This window comes from Balaenoptera ricei, chromosome 1 (genome assembly GCF_028023285.1).
Source record: "Balaenoptera ricei isolate mBalRic1 chromosome 1, mBalRic1.hap2, whole genome shotgun sequence".
In the NCBI taxonomy this organism is placed as follows: domain Eukaryota; kingdom Metazoa; phylum Chordata; class Mammalia; order Artiodactyla; family Balaenopteridae; genus Balaenoptera; species Balaenoptera ricei.
This window is the reverse complement of record NC_082639.1, coordinates 131,358,460-131,376,112: the sequence shown is the minus strand read 5'-3', so window position 1 is coordinate 131,376,112 and position 17,653 is coordinate 131,358,460.

The following is a 17,653-nucleotide window of genomic DNA, read 5'->3' as shown; positions in this document are numbered from 1 at the left end:
TGGAGAACAGTATGGAGGTTCCTTAAAAAACTAAAAATAGAACTACCATATGACCCAGCAATCCCACTCCTGGGCATATACCCTGAGAAAACCATAATTCAAAAGGACACATGGACCCCAATGTTCATCGCAGCACTTATATGTACTTTTGACATTTGGTTTGGTGTGAACTAATTCTTAACCACAAATAACCTTTTCCTGCGTAAGTTGGAGGTGTTGTTTTCTCCTAGTTCCTGAAAACCTGTCTTGTGTGGAAGATCCATCCCTCGGGCATACTCTGTGTACTTACCCAGCGAGTGCCCACAGTCATCACTGTCTCCCTGACATGACCCCCAGACATGGGCACTTCCATTTCCTCTCTATAACAGTGGGATAAGGGTATGTGATGCTTGGGGTGTGACAGCTCTGAGAGGCATTCAATTAAGAGGGAACTTTAAACATGGCAGCGTATGGAACAAGACCATGACTTGTGTTAGGATTTAATGAGGGAAAGTACAAAGTGTAGTTTGAAAGGTTATTTTGGTAAGTGTCCCAGGAAGAGGGTGACACTCTTTAGAGTCATGCTCCAGTAATAACAGATGTTTATCAGTTGCATTCTTAACGGTTGGGGCAAGCTTGGATACCTTCAGGGTTTGGGTGGAAAACTGCTGTGTGGAATCTTCATGTCCGAGGCTTGGGTCCCATTCATTAGGGAATGAATGGGTCCTTTCTCTGACTCCCTTTCCCCACGTGGCATTCATCATTTGTTCTGAATAGAGGTTGAACAAATACTGTCTGCCAGGTAAGACACCCCAGTAGGGAGTGAGACAATACAGATTTTAGGTCTGATCTCACTGTCAAGTCTCTTTGGTGTTATCCTGTCTAATCTTTCCAGGAAGAATTAATACCTCCCTTAGCACCTCATACTATTGTTGTACGGTCTTCTACAGATTGACTCTTGTTATAGTGGGTTGCATATGTGTCTGCTTCTCCTACAGATTGTGAATTTCTTGAGGACAGGACTCATGTTTCATGTACCAATTTGTTAATTAATTCTATGTGTTATTTGGTGTCTGCTATAGTCAAACACTATACTTTGTGGCCTTTGGATTTGAAACAGTAAAACCATAGAACAGGCGAAGGGTCAAGGGAGCAACAACAACAGTAAACATTAGCTAACACTTATTAAAATTATTTCCCCTTTAAAGGATTTTAATTCAAGTTTAAAGCAAGTTTAATTCATTTGATCATCACTCTAATCCTATGAAGTAGTTACTATTATTAGGTTATTTTACAGATGAGCAACTGAGACACAGAGACATTAAGAGAGCAGCCAGAGTCCCAGAAAGACACAGGAAGTTGTCAGGCAAGGCATTTCTGCCTGGCCATTAAGTGGAGGCTGGCCTTCAGTAGAGTTGAGAGAAGAGACGTATTTTTAGAAATCAATTGATGAGGACACTTAAACTAGGAAATTATAGCAATTATGGAAGCAGAGACCAAGAATTTAATTTTCTATAAATTGTAATGTGATACTAAGAAGTTCAACCACCTTCAGTTGCTATTTCCATAAAGTCCTTAGTTAAAATACCCTTCAGATAGAGTTATAAATAACTTTCTGAATCTGTTGAGCTCTGAGAATTACAGTCAAAGTTTTATCCAGAGTGGGCAGATCAAGAAGCAGACCCACTTGGAGAATGCAGTTTCAAAAGATGTGTTCTGAATTGTACTCAGGGTTTGGGGCTGAGAAAGGTGACGGAGAGAGCACAGAAGAGAAATTTCTGTGACAGATGGGATTTTTGTCTTGTTTTGTTCACTGTTATGTCATTTGTTCTTAAACAGTGCTTGGCACCTGGTATGTGGTTTAACCAAGATTCGTTGAGTGAATGACTGAGCGACAGGGGAGAAATATAGATAGAGCATGGTGGAAATATGCATAATAGGCGCTCAATAATTATATGGGAGGTTGAATGGAAAAGACAGTTTACAGAGAGGCCTCACTAAGGCAGGAAATAAAGTAAAAGTAAAAACAACAACAACAAAAACCCTGAACAAATTAACAGAGAGGTAGTGTAAGCCAGACTTCCTTGACTTCGTGGGTACTAGTATGTAATAAGCTGTGAAATATTTTAAGTTCTGCTTCTAGCATAGAATCTCTTTTCAGATGTCCCCTCTCCATGCCCCTCACGTCATCCATTATATCGTGATTCAAATGGAAAAAGCCTAAGTGTTTTGTCCTCATCAAGTTTCATCAAGGATAGTTGGGTGATAAAGAGAAGAAAGAAGACTCAGTCCTTAGAGAACTTGGAACAGGCTGCTGAAGGAGAGAAGAGGTAGAAGCCTTCCCAGAAATCTTGGGCTCTCTTTGGCAGGACCTCATTTGAGAAAACCTTTTTTTAATTGTTATTTACAGGGTCATGTCTCTTTATGCCACCAGTACATTTTCTGCTGTTTGGGTCCAGTTTTGCTATTTGACTTAACTTGCGTGTGATGGGTGTATATTTGTCCTGCTGGCATTTTCTGTATATGTGGGAAGGTATGTCTGCACATAGAACAAGACCTTTCCAGTCTCTTTTGGTGCCTGGCATGGGGAACCCCATCTCTTTAGAATGACTTCCCTGGGGATGATTTATACCTCTAAAAAGCTCTACCAGGCTGTCATCTCAACTTCGAAGTTCTTACCAACCTACTCAGGTAGAATTAATGACACTATTGCTATTTGTTTCTTGTAATAGAGTTCCATTTATTGTTACATCAATGGAGGAATGAATGAATGAATCCAGAACTCTCACCTTATTCTTTGTAACTCCACAGTTCTGCCCAGCACCTGACCCAATAACCACAATATCATGGCATATCATGGAGGATCAACAAATGTGCAACTGTACTGAACTTCACCTTCCATTTTTTTCCTTTTTTCCTTGATATGATGATCATAAGAAATTAGAATTAGTGGGAACTTCAGAGATCATCTGCTCCTTTATACTAATCAATTTAGAAATCCTCTCTAGAGTGGGTTTTACTGCCTACTTGAACATCTCCAGTGGTGGGACAGTCACTAATCCATAATACAGTGTGATCCATTTTGAACCACTCAAATTGTTAGAAAAGTGTTTTTATATTGAGCTGAAAATTGCTTCCCTATAACTTTTACCTATTGGTCCCCACACTGGGGACTATCTAAAATAAGACTGAACTGCCCCCCATATGGTCATTCTCAAGTATTTGAAAACAACTGTCATGTTCCATTTAATATTCTCTGTTCTCAAATTGGGCCATTATATGCTAAATCAGACTTCAACACTCTCTCATATCATATGGTCCCAAGGCCATTTCTCTTCCTAGTCTTTCTCATTTGACATCCAGTTAGTCAATGTGGTTTCAACAACCTAATAATACTCAGGATAGGTACAATGGTACCAAAAAAGTTCAGAGTTATAGCTATGATCCCTGTTAACCTTTTTGAGCCTTCTGAATGCCAGGGCTGTGCTGGGGGCTGAGCACTCAGAGTTGGCAGGGTCTGCCCTCAACAAACACTTGAAGGAAAAGACAGGCTTCTCACTGAAATTCTGCTCCAACACCCTGTTTGTTTAGTTCCTGTTGCTATGGCAGAAGCAAGATGCTCATCTCTTGTTGGCCTTTCTTAACTGAGGTGATCTGAAATGAATGAGATTTCCTGGAGCGGATGAGGGAAGGAGTGGTCAGTGGTGATATTTGGGCCTTAACAACCACTGGCAGGGATGAGGAAGCTGTGTGTGAGGGGATGTGGTGGGTATCATCATCTCTGGATGATGGGAGAGATTGGCACAGCATTGGGTTGATTTCTGAGTCTTACTGAGAGAGCACTGAGGTGGGAGTTCTTCACTTTGGGAAAAACAACTTCAGTTGTATGGACCCTCGGTTGCAGTCTGGGTGTTCACCTGCAAAATGGAGGAGGCACACAAACAGTGTGGAGTAGATGCCAGGTGTTAAGCACAGAGAAGTAAGTGGGAGAAGACTGGGGCTTCACTCTCCTTCCCCTCTCCTCAGTATCTACAGTAGATTTACAGACATGCCAAGGGTTCGTGCCAGACAAGAACTGACCAGATCAAGCAGTGCTTTCAGAAAGGTCTTTCCTCCTTCTCAAACTCCAGGTGGGACCACACTGCCAAACATCTGGGGAAACCCAGAAGAGGGCAACATTTGCTATTCCTCTGGGGTTCCTATTACCAGATTGTTGCCCTGAATTTATTATCAGGAATCTTCTGTAGCTGGCAATACATTTCCCAGACTCAGAAGTCATTCTCAGCTTAAAGACATGCACACTGAGAACTCTTAAAAAACAAAATGGTGTGACAGAAGCAAGATGTAAACATAAAAAACAAAAAAGTAGATGAAAGGAAGCCGACTGTGCTGAATGGAGGTCATCTGATTAATACAGAACACAAAGGAGTCATGAGTTTCAATGATTGGGTCTGGCCCTGTGCCCAGAGAAGAGCAGATCAGGGGTTGGAGGACACAAAGAGAGAAAGACAGTGGGAAAAGGCTGAATTGGGACTCTGACAGAAGCTGTGGTGACAGATATTTTGTCATTCTTATCAGGTGTCACATTTGAGGGCAGAGGCCCATGAGACAGGGCTTGTGTGGGACTCTGCACAAGCTTGTGTCTGCAGGGAGAGGTATGGTGTTGGGCATTGTGGGGTTGTGATACTGGAGAAGGAGCAGGAGACAGGAGGCTCTGGCTCTGGTTTCTTCTTGGGTACTTGAGAGATGGTGCATGGATAAGCTGGCCGTAACACAAAGCTCCTCACAAGTAGGTCCCATGTGGCATGAAGGGCCACAGCAAAATATGAGTGACTACCTCCACTGTTCATCTTCCAGTGTGAGTTTTGTGGGAGCAGCCAGATGAATGATCAAAGCTGGCAGCAGACTCCATTGGTAAAGGACACACTCAGAGCAGTGCAGGATCCTGCCTAAAGACCTCAGCCCCTGTTTCTACCTCTTCTTCTTCTCTGATTCTGAGTGAATCATTCTTTGTCTTTCTCAACCATGTCACCATGAACAAACATCCATTTGTTTGTGAACTGTGTCCCCAACTTAAGTCCTATAGCCCTCACAAGACCTATAATTCTCTCACCTCAGTACAATCACTCTGATCCTACTTCAAGTCAAGTAGGATCAACTGATGTGGATGCCAGTTCCTCCTAGTCCCAGTTTTCTTTCTTTTCCTGCCAATGATTTTTCTTGGACCATAAACTAGTGCCAAATGACCATTCCTTTTTCTAACTCACTGCATCCTTGCCCAGGAAAGTTACACTCAGACCTGGTTACTGCAGTTGAGAAGAGTAGAAAAATAACTAAACTGTCTTTCGTGAAAACCATTTGATCTGGGGGACCTTCAAGATGGCAGAGGAGTAAGACGTGGAGATCACCTTCCTTCCCACAAATACATCAAAAACACATCAACATATGGAACAACTCCTACAGAACACATACTGAACACTGGCAGAAGACCTCAGACTCCCCAAAAGGCAAGAAAATACCCACATACTTGGGTAGGGTAAAAGAAAATAGAAGAAAACAGAGACAAAAGAATAGGGATGGGACCTGCACCTCTGGGACAGAGCTGTGAATGAGGAAAAGTTTCCCCACACTAGGAAGCCCCTTCACTGGTGGAGATGGGGTGTGGCGGGGGGGAAGCTTCAGAGCCATGGAGGAGAGCACAGCAACAGGGGTGCAGAGGGCAAAGTGGAGAGATTCCCACACAGAGGATTGGTGCCAACTAGCACTCACCAGCCTGAAAGGCTTGTCTGCTCACCCTCTGGGGCCGGTGGGGGCTGGGAGCTGAGGGTTGGGCTTCGGAAGTCAAATCCCAGAGAGAGGACTGGGGTTGGCTGCGTGAACACAGCCTGAAGGGGGCTAGTGTGCCACAGCTAGCCAGGAGGGAGTCCGAGAAAAAGTCTGGACCTGCCTAAGAGGCAAGAGACTACTGTTTCAGGGTGCACAAGGAGAGGGGATTCAGATCACCACCTAAATGAACTTCAGAGATGGGCGTGAGCTGCGGCTATCAGCTCAGACCCAAGAGATGGGCATGAAACACTAAGGCTGCTGCTGCAGGCACCAAGAATCCTGGGTGCAAGCACAGGTCATTATCCACCCCCCACCCTGACTCCCCCCAGGAGCCTGTACAGCCTGCCACTGCCAGGGTCCCATAATCTAGGGACAACTTCCCTGGGAGAACACATGGCGCACCCCAGGCTGTTGCAACATCACACTGGCCTCTGCCACTGTAGGCTCACCCCACATTCCAATGATAACTACCATACTTCTCCCTCCCCAAAGGCCTGAATCAGCAAGAGCCCCCTAATCAGCCACTGCTTTAATCCCCTCTTGTCTGGGCAGGGAACAGATGCCTGAGGGTGACCTACATGGAGACATGGGGCCAAAACCAAAGCTGAACCCCAGGAGCAGTGCGAACAAAGAAGAGAAAGGGAAATTTCTCTGTGTAGCCTCAGGAGTGGTGGATTAAATCTCCACAATCAACTTGATGAAACTTGCATCTGTGGAATATCTGAAGAGGCAATGAATCATCCCAAAATTGTGGCGGTGGACATTGGGAGCAACTGTAGACTTGCGGTTTGCTGTCTGCAACTGACTTGTTTCTGATTTTTATGTTTATCTTAGTTTAGTGTTTAGAGCTTGTTATCATTGGTGGATTTGTTTATTGGTTTAGTTGTTCTCTTCTTTTTTTTATTATTATTAATTTAAAAATTTTTTTATTTTCATAATTTTTTTATTTTTTTTATTTATTATTATTATTTTTTCATTTTCTTCTCCCTTTTATTCTGAGCCGTGTGGCTGACAGGGTCTTGGTGCTCCAGCCTCATGTCAGGCTTGAGCCTCTGAGGTGGGAGAGCCAAGTTCAGGACATTAGACCACCAGAGACCTCCTGGCCCCATGTAATATCAATCAGTGAGAGCTCTCCCAGAGATTTCCATCTCAATGCTAAGACCCAGCTCCACCCAATGGCCAACAAACTCCAGTGCTGGATGCCCCATGCCAAACAACTAGCAAGACAGGAACGCAACCCCACCCATTAGCAGAGAGGCTGCCTAAAATCATGCTAAGGTCACAGCCACCCCAAAATACACCACCAGACATGGACCTGCCCACCAGAAAGACAAGATCCAGCCCAACCCAGCAAAAAACACAGGCAACAGTCCCCTCCACCAGGAAGCCTACACAAGCCACTGAACCAACCTCTCCCACTGGGGCAGACACCAAAAACAATGAGAACTACGACCCTGCAGGCTGTGAAAGGAGACCCCAAACACAGTAAGGGAAACAACATGAGAAGACAGAGAAATATGCAGCAGATGAAAGAGCAAGGTAAAAACCCACCAGACCAAACAAATGAAGGGGAAATAGGCAGTTTACCCGAAAAAGAATTCAGAGTAATGATAGTAAAGATGATCCAAAATCTTGGAAATAGAATGGAGAAAATACAAGAAATGTTTAACAAGGATCTAGAAGAACAAAGAAAGGGTAAAGAAACGATGACCAATGCAATAAATGAAATTAAAAATTCTCTAGAAGGAATCAATAACAGAATAACTGAGGCAGAAGAACGGATAAGTCACTTGTAAGATAAAATAGTGGAAATAACTACCTCAGAACAGAATAAAGAAACAAGAATGAAAAGAATTGTGGAAAGTCTCAGAGACCTCTGGGACAACATTAAACACACCAACATTCAAATTACAGAGGTCCCAGAAGAGGAAGAGAATAAGAAGGGGTCTGAGAAAATATCTGAAGAGATTATAGTTAAAAACTTCCCTAACATGGGAAAGGAAATAGTCAAGTCCAGGAAGCACAGAGAGTCCCATACAGGATAAATCCAAGGAGAAACACGCCAAGACACATATTAATCAAACTATCAAAAATTAAATACAAAGAAAAAATACTAAAAGCAGCAAGGGAAAAACAACAAATAACATGCAAGGGAATGCCCATAAGGTTAACAGCTGATCTTTCAGCAGAAACTCTGCAAGCCAGAAGGGAGTGGCAGGACATATTTAAAGTGATGAAAGGGAAAAACCCACAACCAAGATTACTCTACCCAGCAAGGATCTCATTCAGATTAGATGGAGAAATTAAAACCTTTAGAGACAAGCAAAAGTTAAGACAATTCAGCACCACCAAACCAGCTTTACAACAAATAATGAAGGCACTTCTCTAGGCAGGAAACACAAGAGAAGGAAAAGACGTACAAAAATAAACCCAAAACAATTAAGAAAATGGTAATAGGAACATACATATTGATAATTACCTTAAATGTAAATGGATTAAATTCTCCAACCAAAAGGCACAGACTGGCTGAATGGATACAAAAACAAGACCTATATATATGCTGTATACAAGAGACCCACTTTAGACCTAGACCATACAGACTGAAAATGAGAGGATGGAAAAAGATATTCCATGCAAATGGAAATCAAAAGAAAGCTGGCATAGCAATTCTCATATCAGACAACACAGACTTTAAAATAAAGACTATTACAAGAGACAAAGAAGGACACTACATAATGATCAAGGGATCAATCCAAGAAGAAGATATAACAATTGTAAATATTTATGCACCCAACATAGGAGAACCTCAATATATAAGGCAAAGGCTAACAGCCATAAAAGAGGAAATCGACAACAACACATTAATACGGGACTTTAACACCCCACTTTCACCAATGGACAGATCATCCAAAATGAAAATAAACAAGGAAACATAAGCTTTAAATGACACATTAAAACAAGATGGACTTAATTGACATTTATAGGACATTCCATCCAAAAATAACAGAATACACTTTCTTCTCAAGTGCTCATGGAACATTCTCCAGGATAGATCATATCGTGGGTCAAAAATCAAGCACTGGTAAATTTAAGAAAATTGAAATTGTATCAAGTATATTTTCTGACCACAGCGCTATGAAACTAGGTATCAATTACAGGAAAAAAACTGTAAAAAATACAAACACATGGAGGATAAACAATATGCTACTAAATAACAAAGAGATCACTGAAGAAATCGAAGAGGAAATCAAAAAATACCTAGAAACAAATGACAATGAAAACACGGCAACCCAAAACCTATGGGATGCAGCAAAAGCAGTTCTAAGAGGGAAGTTTATAGCAATACAATCTTACCTCAAGAAACAAGAAAAATCTCAAATAAACAACCTAAACTTACACCTAAAGCAATTAGAGAAAGAAGAAGAAGAACAACAGAAAAAACCCAAAGTTAGCAGAAGGAAAGAAATCATAAAGATCAGATCAGAAATAAATGAAAAAGAAATGAAGGAAACAATAGCAAAGATCAATAAAACTGAAAGCTGGTTCTTTGAAAAGATAAACAAAATTGATAAACCATTAGCCAGACTCATCAAGTAAAAAAGGGAGAAGACTCAAGTCAACAGAATTAGATATGAAAAAGGAGAAGTAACAACTGACACTGCAGAAATACAAAGGATCATGAGACATTACTACAAGCAACTATATGCCAATAAAATGGACAATCTGGAAGAAATGGACAAATTCGTAGAAAAGCACAACCTTCTGAGACTGAAGCAGGAAGAAACAGAAAATATAAACAGACCAAACACATGCACTGAAATTGAAACTCTGATTAAAAATCTTCCAACAAACAAAAGCCCAGGACCAGATGGCTTCACAGGCGAATTCTATCAAACCTTTAGAGAAGAGCTAACACCTATCCTCCCTAAATTCTTCCAAAATATAGCAGAGGGAGGAACACTCTCAAACTCATTCTATGAGGCCACCATCACCCTGATACCAAAACCAGACAAAGATGTCACAAAAAAACTACAGGCCAATATCACTGATGAACACAGATGAAAAATCCTCAACAAAATACTAGCAAACAGAATCAAACAGCATATTAAAAGGATCATACACCATGATCAAGTGGGTTTTATCCCAGGAATGCAAGGGTTTTTCAATATACGCAAATCAATCAATGTGATACACCATATTAACAAATTGAAGGAGAAAAACATATGATCATCTCAATAGATGCAGCAAATGCTTTTGACAAAATTCATCTTATTCACTATTTATGATAAAAACTCCAGAAAGCAGGCAGAGAGGGAACTTTCCTCAACATAATAAAGGCCATATATGACGAACCCACAGCCAACATCATTCTCAATGGTGAAAAACTGAAAGCATTTCCTCTAAGATCAGGAACAATACAAGGTTGCCCACTCTCACCACTATTATTCAACATAGTCTTGGATGTTTTAGCCACAGCAATCAGAGAAGAAAAAAAAATAAAAGGAATACAAATTGGAAAAGAAAAAGTAAAACTGTCACTGTTTGCAAATGACATGATACTATACACAGAGAATCCTAAAGATGATACTAGAAAACTACTACAGCTAATCAATGAATTTGGTAAAGTAGCAGGATACAAAATTAGTGCACAGAAATCTCTTGCATTCCTATACACTAATGATGAAAAATCTGAAAGAGAAATTAAGGAAACACTCCCATTTACCAATACAACAAAAAGAATAAAATACCTAGGAATAAATCTACCTAAGGAGACAAAAGACCTGTATGCAGAAAATTATAAGACACTGATGAAAGAAATTAAAGAAGATACAAACAGATGGAGAGATATACCATGTTCTTGGATTGGAAGAATCAACATTGTGAAAATGACTATACTACCCAAAGTAATCTACAGATTCAGTGCAATCCCTATCAAACTACCAATGGTATTTTTCACAGAACTGGAACAAAAATTTTCACAATTTGTATGGAAACACAAAAGACACCGAATAGCCAAAGCAATCTTGAGCAAGAAAAACGGAGCTGGAGGAATCAGGCTCCCTGACTTCAGACTACACTACAAAGCTACAGTAATCAAGACAGCATGGTACTGGCACAAAAACAGAAATATAGATCAATGGAACAGGATAGAAAGCCCAGAGATAAACCCACGCACATATGGTCACCTTATCTTTGATAAATGAGGCATGAATATACAATGGAGAAAAGACAGCCTCTTCACTAAGTGGTGCTGGGAAAACTGGACAGCTACATGTAAAAGAATGAAATTAGAACACTCCCTAACACCATACACAAAAATAAACTCCAAATGGATTAAAGACCTAAATGTTAAGGCCAGACACTATAAAACTTTTAGAGGAAAGCATAGGCAGTACACTTTATGACATAAATCACCCCAAGATCCTTTTTGACTCACCTCCTAGAGAAATGGAAATAAATATAAAAATAAACAAATGGGACCTAATGAAACTTAAAAGCTTTTGCACAGCAAAGGAAACCATAAATAAGATGAAAAGACAGCCCTCAGAATGGGAGAAAGTGTTTGCAAACGAATCAACTGACAAAGGATTAATCTCCAAAATATACAAGCAGCTCATGCAGCTCAATATCAAAAGACAAACAACCGAATCCAAAAATGGGCAGAAGACCTAAATAGACACTTCTCCAAAGAAGATATACAGATTGCCAACAAACACATGAATGGATGCTCAACATCACTAATATTAGAGAAATGCAAATCAAAACTAAAATGAGGTATCACCTCACACTCATCAGAATGGCTATCATCAAAAAATCTACAAACAATAAATGCTGGACAGGGTGTGGAGAAAAGGGTACCCTCTTGCACTGTTGGTGGGAATGTAAATTGATACAGCCACTATGGAGAACAGTATGGAGGTTCCTTAAAAAACTAAAAATAGAATTACCGTATGACCCAGCAATCCCACTACTGGGCATATACCCTGAGAAAACCATAATTCAAAAAGAGTCATGTCAACGTTCATTGCAGCTCTATTTACAATAGCCAGGACATGGAAGCAACCTAAGTGTCCATTGACAGATGAATGGATAAAGAAGATGTGGCACATATATACAATAGAATATTACTCAGCCATAAAAAGAAATGAAATTGAGTTATCTGTAGTGAGGTGGATGGACATAGAATCTGTCATACAGAGTGAAGTAAGTCAGAAAGAGAAAAGAAATACTGTATGCTAACACATATATATGGAATCTTAAAAAAAATGTTTCTGATGAGCCTAGGGGCAGGACAGGAATAAAGATGCAGGTATAGAGAATGGACGTGAGGACATGGGGAGGGGGAAGGGTAAGCTGGGATTAAGTGAGAGAGTAGCATTGACATATATACACTACCAGTTATAAAATAGATAGCTAGTGGGAAGCAGCTGCATAGCACAGGGAGATCAGCTCAGTGCTTTGTGACCACCTAGAGGGGTGGAATAGGGAGGTTGGGAGGGAGATACAAGAGTGAGGGGATATGGGGATATATGTATACCTATAGCTGATTCACTTTGTTATACAGCAGAAACTAACACAACATTGTAAAGCAATTATACTCCAATAAAAATGTTAAAGAAAAAAAAAAGAAAAACTCTTTATCCTCCTGAGCAGAGATCTGCCCCTTCTCAAACATGATGACTGTTATTGAATGTTCTGACATTTACTTAAATTCTTATTGTTGTCGTGGGGAAGGTGTTTTGTACATTCCTGTTTCTTCAAACAACACTGCACAGAAGTGTGTCTGCATTATGTCTATATATGGGCTATGAAATCACAGGGGAGAAAGTAGAGACACAGAGAAACAGCTAGCTGCCATCCCAGTACACCTGTTTCTCTTTATAAAATTGCCAAGTATATAATATAAGAACAGCAGAGATAGTATTATAAATTTAAAAAATACAATCATCCTTCAACTTATTCTAGAATTTTTAAATGTTGACACTCTACCATATCAACTTCTGGGCTTTTTTTTTTTTTTTTTAATAAAGCAACAAAATTATACACACATACAAAAACCATAACTTTCACATCCCCCTCAGTTCTTGTTCTCCCCTTCCTAGAGACAACATCACCTCGAATGTGCTGGTATCCCTCATGCATTGCTTTATGGTGTATATGTGTTCAAAAAAAAATACATTGATAAAAGATATCAACACAGCAGAATGGAGGAATAAAACATGATGTAACTTGCAAAAAAAAAAAAAAAAAAAACAAACCATTTGATCTCAATCTCCTTGTGTTTGTGGACCATTTTGCCAAGGTAATGCCCCCCTCCCCCTCCCCCTCCATGAGCTCTTGAATTACATAAGAGTTTAATATATGAAAAGGGAGGTACTGAAAATCAGAGGAGTAGGAACTGGGTCTTGTTCTCCATTGAATTCCCAGTGCAAAGCACTGGGCCTTGTACAGAGTAGGCACGCAAAAAATATTTGTAGTACAATCAGGGACGAATGAACAATTACTCAACAAATAATCATTTGATAATTTTTCATTGGCATATAGTTGATTTACAATGTTGTGTTAGTTTCAGGTATACAGCAAAGTGATTCATATATATATATATATATATATATATATATATATATATATATATATACACACACACACATAGCTATTTGAAATTTGAAAAGAAAATCCATTCAGAGAGCCATCATCTCATAGTATACAATAACAGAAATTCCAGGTTAATTAATATTTTAAAGTAAAAAAAAATTAAATCTTAAAAAAAACTAGAAGAAAACATAGAACATTGTTTATTTGATATAAAGAAGGATTTTCTAAGCTTAAGGCAGTGGATGGAATTACACAGGAAAAGATTAATTGATTTGACTAATTAAAAAATTAAAAGCTTCTGTATTAAAAAAAGTGAAATGTAAATTTGAAATAGTATTTGGAAAAATATTGTTGAGGTTTCAGGGGACTCATAATTAATATTCCGTTCTTTCCCTTTCAAGTTTGGAACCAGTTTACTAGTAGACACAGAAATTAGACTGATAGAGATCAAAATATCACGTTATTGGTGATAAAAAATCGATTAGAGTCTACAGTTTAGATCTGAGGCTGTACCAGATTTCCTAATACTTTACCTCAGAAATAAAGTTGCTTGCCTTGTCACAGGCAGAACAGGATGGCTGCAGAACTTCCCAAGGGCAAAGCTTCTCTTGGTCAGTTTACTTCATGGCAGAGAGTAGGTAGATGAGAGAAAGAGAGATAGAGAGACAGACAGACAGACAGATGTATTGAAAATATTCTGTTCCTTCTCTAACTCCTTATGAGTCAGATTTGTCAAGGGATGGAAAGAAGCCATGAGTGTTACTCCAGGGCAAGAATTTTTAAGTGTTTGGTGCCATGGACCACATTCACAGTCTGGTGAAGGCTATGGACTCCCTTTTCAGAATAATATTTTAAATTCATTTAATAAAATACATAGAATTATAAAGGAAGCCAATTGTACTGAAATGAAATTATACAAATATTTAACAATTTTTGTGGTTAAGTAAAATACACCCTTCTTAATTACCCCATTACATATCATGATCTAACAGCAGACCTAATAACTACTATAATTTTGGTGTGATAAATCATAATTTGATATATGCAATGTGATATAAAAATACCTATGATTTCTATTGGTGGCAAAGTCACAGGTACTGTTAACATTAGTTGAAGGAATCCTAATTTCAAGTAAGGGTTAATAAAAATAAAGATGTATTTTTTTCCCATTCAAGTTCAAAAACAACACTCTCCCACCCTCTACTACTTCTATCGCCAAACCTGATAGACTTCAGGTGAAGAATCCTTTCTCTAAGGAAGTGACTTCATCATAACATGAGGTCAGGAACTTAAAAGTTCTCCCAAATATTAAAAATATAAATGCCTCATACAAATTAACAGGAAAAGCCCCAAAAGACGGACAGGCCATGGGCATGATGAATAGATAGACAATGATAAAAAAATTAAAGAAAAATTCAACTTCAAAACAGAGAAGCAGAAATTAAATTTTTTTGGCATATTAAACTAGTCAGGTTAAAACATGCACCCACACAAACACAAATTCTGCCAAATGGCACTAATATGACTATTCCCACTGCTGTTTGAATTGAAAATTGGCACAGTTATTTTGGAAAACAGATCTTAAATTATTCACATTTTTGAATCAATAACTTATTAAATCAACTTGAAGTATTGTCTTTTAATGGCTAAACTCTTAAGGTTTTTCTCATAATACTGACTACCGAAATCTTAAAGGACCCACTGGGTCATGTATACCAACAGCTCCTGCCATCACTAATATTTCCCCAGTCTCAAAACCATGTACGTAACAAAACCCACCACATTCCATTATATATGCTTAAACCTCAAAGGGGCTTGTTATGTATGCTGAACTCTCCTCTGAATCTGCTGAACTCTCAGAATATTCCTGGAGGAATGGCAAACTGCCCAGGATAGCATGTATTTGGGTCTGATGGTTAATTTTATGTGTCAACTTGACTGGGCTAAGGGATGCCCAGATAGTGGGTAAAAAAATCACTATTTCTGGGTGCGTCTGTAAGGGTGTCTCTGGAAGAGATTAGCATTTGAATTAGTAATCAGTAGACTGAGTAAAGATTATCCTCATCAAAGCAGGTGGGAATCATCCAACACACTGAGGGACTGAATAGAAAAAAAAGGCAGAGAAAGGGTGAATTCACTCTCTCTGCTTGAGCTGAGACATGCATCTTCTCCTGCCCTCAGACATTGATGTTCCTAATTCTCAGGCTTTCAGACTCAGATTGGGACTTACTCCATTCTCAGGCCTTTGGAATCAGACGGAATTATACCACTCTTCTTGGTTCTACAGCTTGCAGACAGCAGATCACAGGACTTCTCAGCCTCCATAAACATGTGAGCCAATTTCTTTAATATATCTCCATATATATAATATATATTATAAATATTCTATACCATATATGGTATATGGAGATTTATTAAAGGAATTATATATTAAATATACTAAATTAATATACTAATTATTAATCAATATTGCTTGATATATTATATTAATTAAATTATATATTAAATATATTATATATGTATATATACACACAGCTTCTACTGGCTCTGTTTCCCTGGAGAACCTGACTCATTGGGCATGGATATTTGGGCACAATATTTAGTGGCCTATATTCAATTTTTTGCCCAGATGGTTTTCTTTGTTCATACTTTTACTTTTATCTTTGTTTTCCCTTTGGCCTTTCTACCATTAAGTCTTTTGCTTGATCTTGGCATCATTGTCCCATCCATTTAGTAAGTATTTCTTGACAGCTTATTATGTGCCAGGAATTGTACTAGGTATTAGCGATTCAATGGTGAATAAAATAGACTTATTGCTGTCCTCATAGAGCTTACAATCGATTGCTCGCTCAGCAAACTACAGTCCATGGGCTGAATTCAGCCTGTCATTTTTTGTACATTTTAAAATGTAATAAAAATCAAAAGAAGAATAAAGTTTTACTGAAACACACCACACTAATTTGTGTATTATTTATGGCTGCTTTTACACCGCAGCAGCAGAGTTGAGTAGTTGCAACAGATATCGTATGGCACAAACCTGAAATATTTACTATCTATCCCCTTACCAGAGAAGTTTGCAGATTCCTGAATAGTGGGATAGATAGAAAAGAAACACATAATCAAATTATAAATAATCACAGATTGTGGCAAGTGATATGAAGGGGGAAAATGAGGCCAAGATTGAGAATGTCAGGAGCACCTGTGTGGATGGGGTGGTCAGAGAATGCTTTCAGGTGGAAGTGACAGTGAAGCTGAGATAGGAAGGGTGAGAAGGGTCCAGCTATGCTAAGAGCAGGGGCAGTTCTGTTCCAGGCAGTGGAGAGGGGGTGGGTGATGGCAAAGGGACTGATATGGGAAAGATGTTAGCCTGTTTGAGGAGGTGAGACGCCTTCATGGTTGGAGAATAGTAAGAGGGGAGACTGACACATAAGTGCATGGGAAACCAGTGAAGAATTTTAAGCAAGGGAATGACATGGTTTGATTTGCATGTATCAAAGATCACTTCAGCTGCTCTGTGGAGAATGGACTGCAAGAGAAAAAGAAAAGAGAAGGAGAGAGTATTTAGAAAGGGAATGTTCTAGCCTTTCCTATAAGGCCCCCTCCCACACCTTTCTCCCATGAACATGTACTACGGTCAACTCCATAAACCAATCAAGGTTAGATACTTCAGGATTCTGTAATGTTTTGCAATTATGTTTTTGAAAGTCGGTTATCGAGTTTTAGATGTGTAGAATAGCAACTGATAAAAATTTCTGAAGAAGCGTGTGTTTTCTATCAGACTTTACTAAGAACTCATTGAGGAATATTTTCTTGTGAAAAAATAGAGTTTTCAAATATGATGCAATAGAATATAAACAGTGTTATTAGAAACTATAACTAGTGGTAGTCACTTTAATCTCCTGGCAAGCTGTATAACACTTTTCTGGAGTAGATACCCATCCTGGGAAGGAAGATGAGGCCAACACTGATAGTTAAACATCTGTGCACAAGAAGTGAACAGTAATCTGTGGTTGAGGCAATCAGGGAGATGGAAAGAGTTTGGAGGAGGTAAGATAGAGGCTGAGAAACATGGCTGTGGAGACCAATGGGGAATTTCTGGAGGAGGATTAGCCTGAGGACTTTTAAGAACTCTGGTATCTATTTTTTAATTGTGTTACATTTTGCAGTGCTGCCGTTTTAAAACCTTCCTTTTTTTGTTTTTAAAGACTTCAGTGAATATCTTATACAAGTGCACAGACTTGGGTTGGTGGTT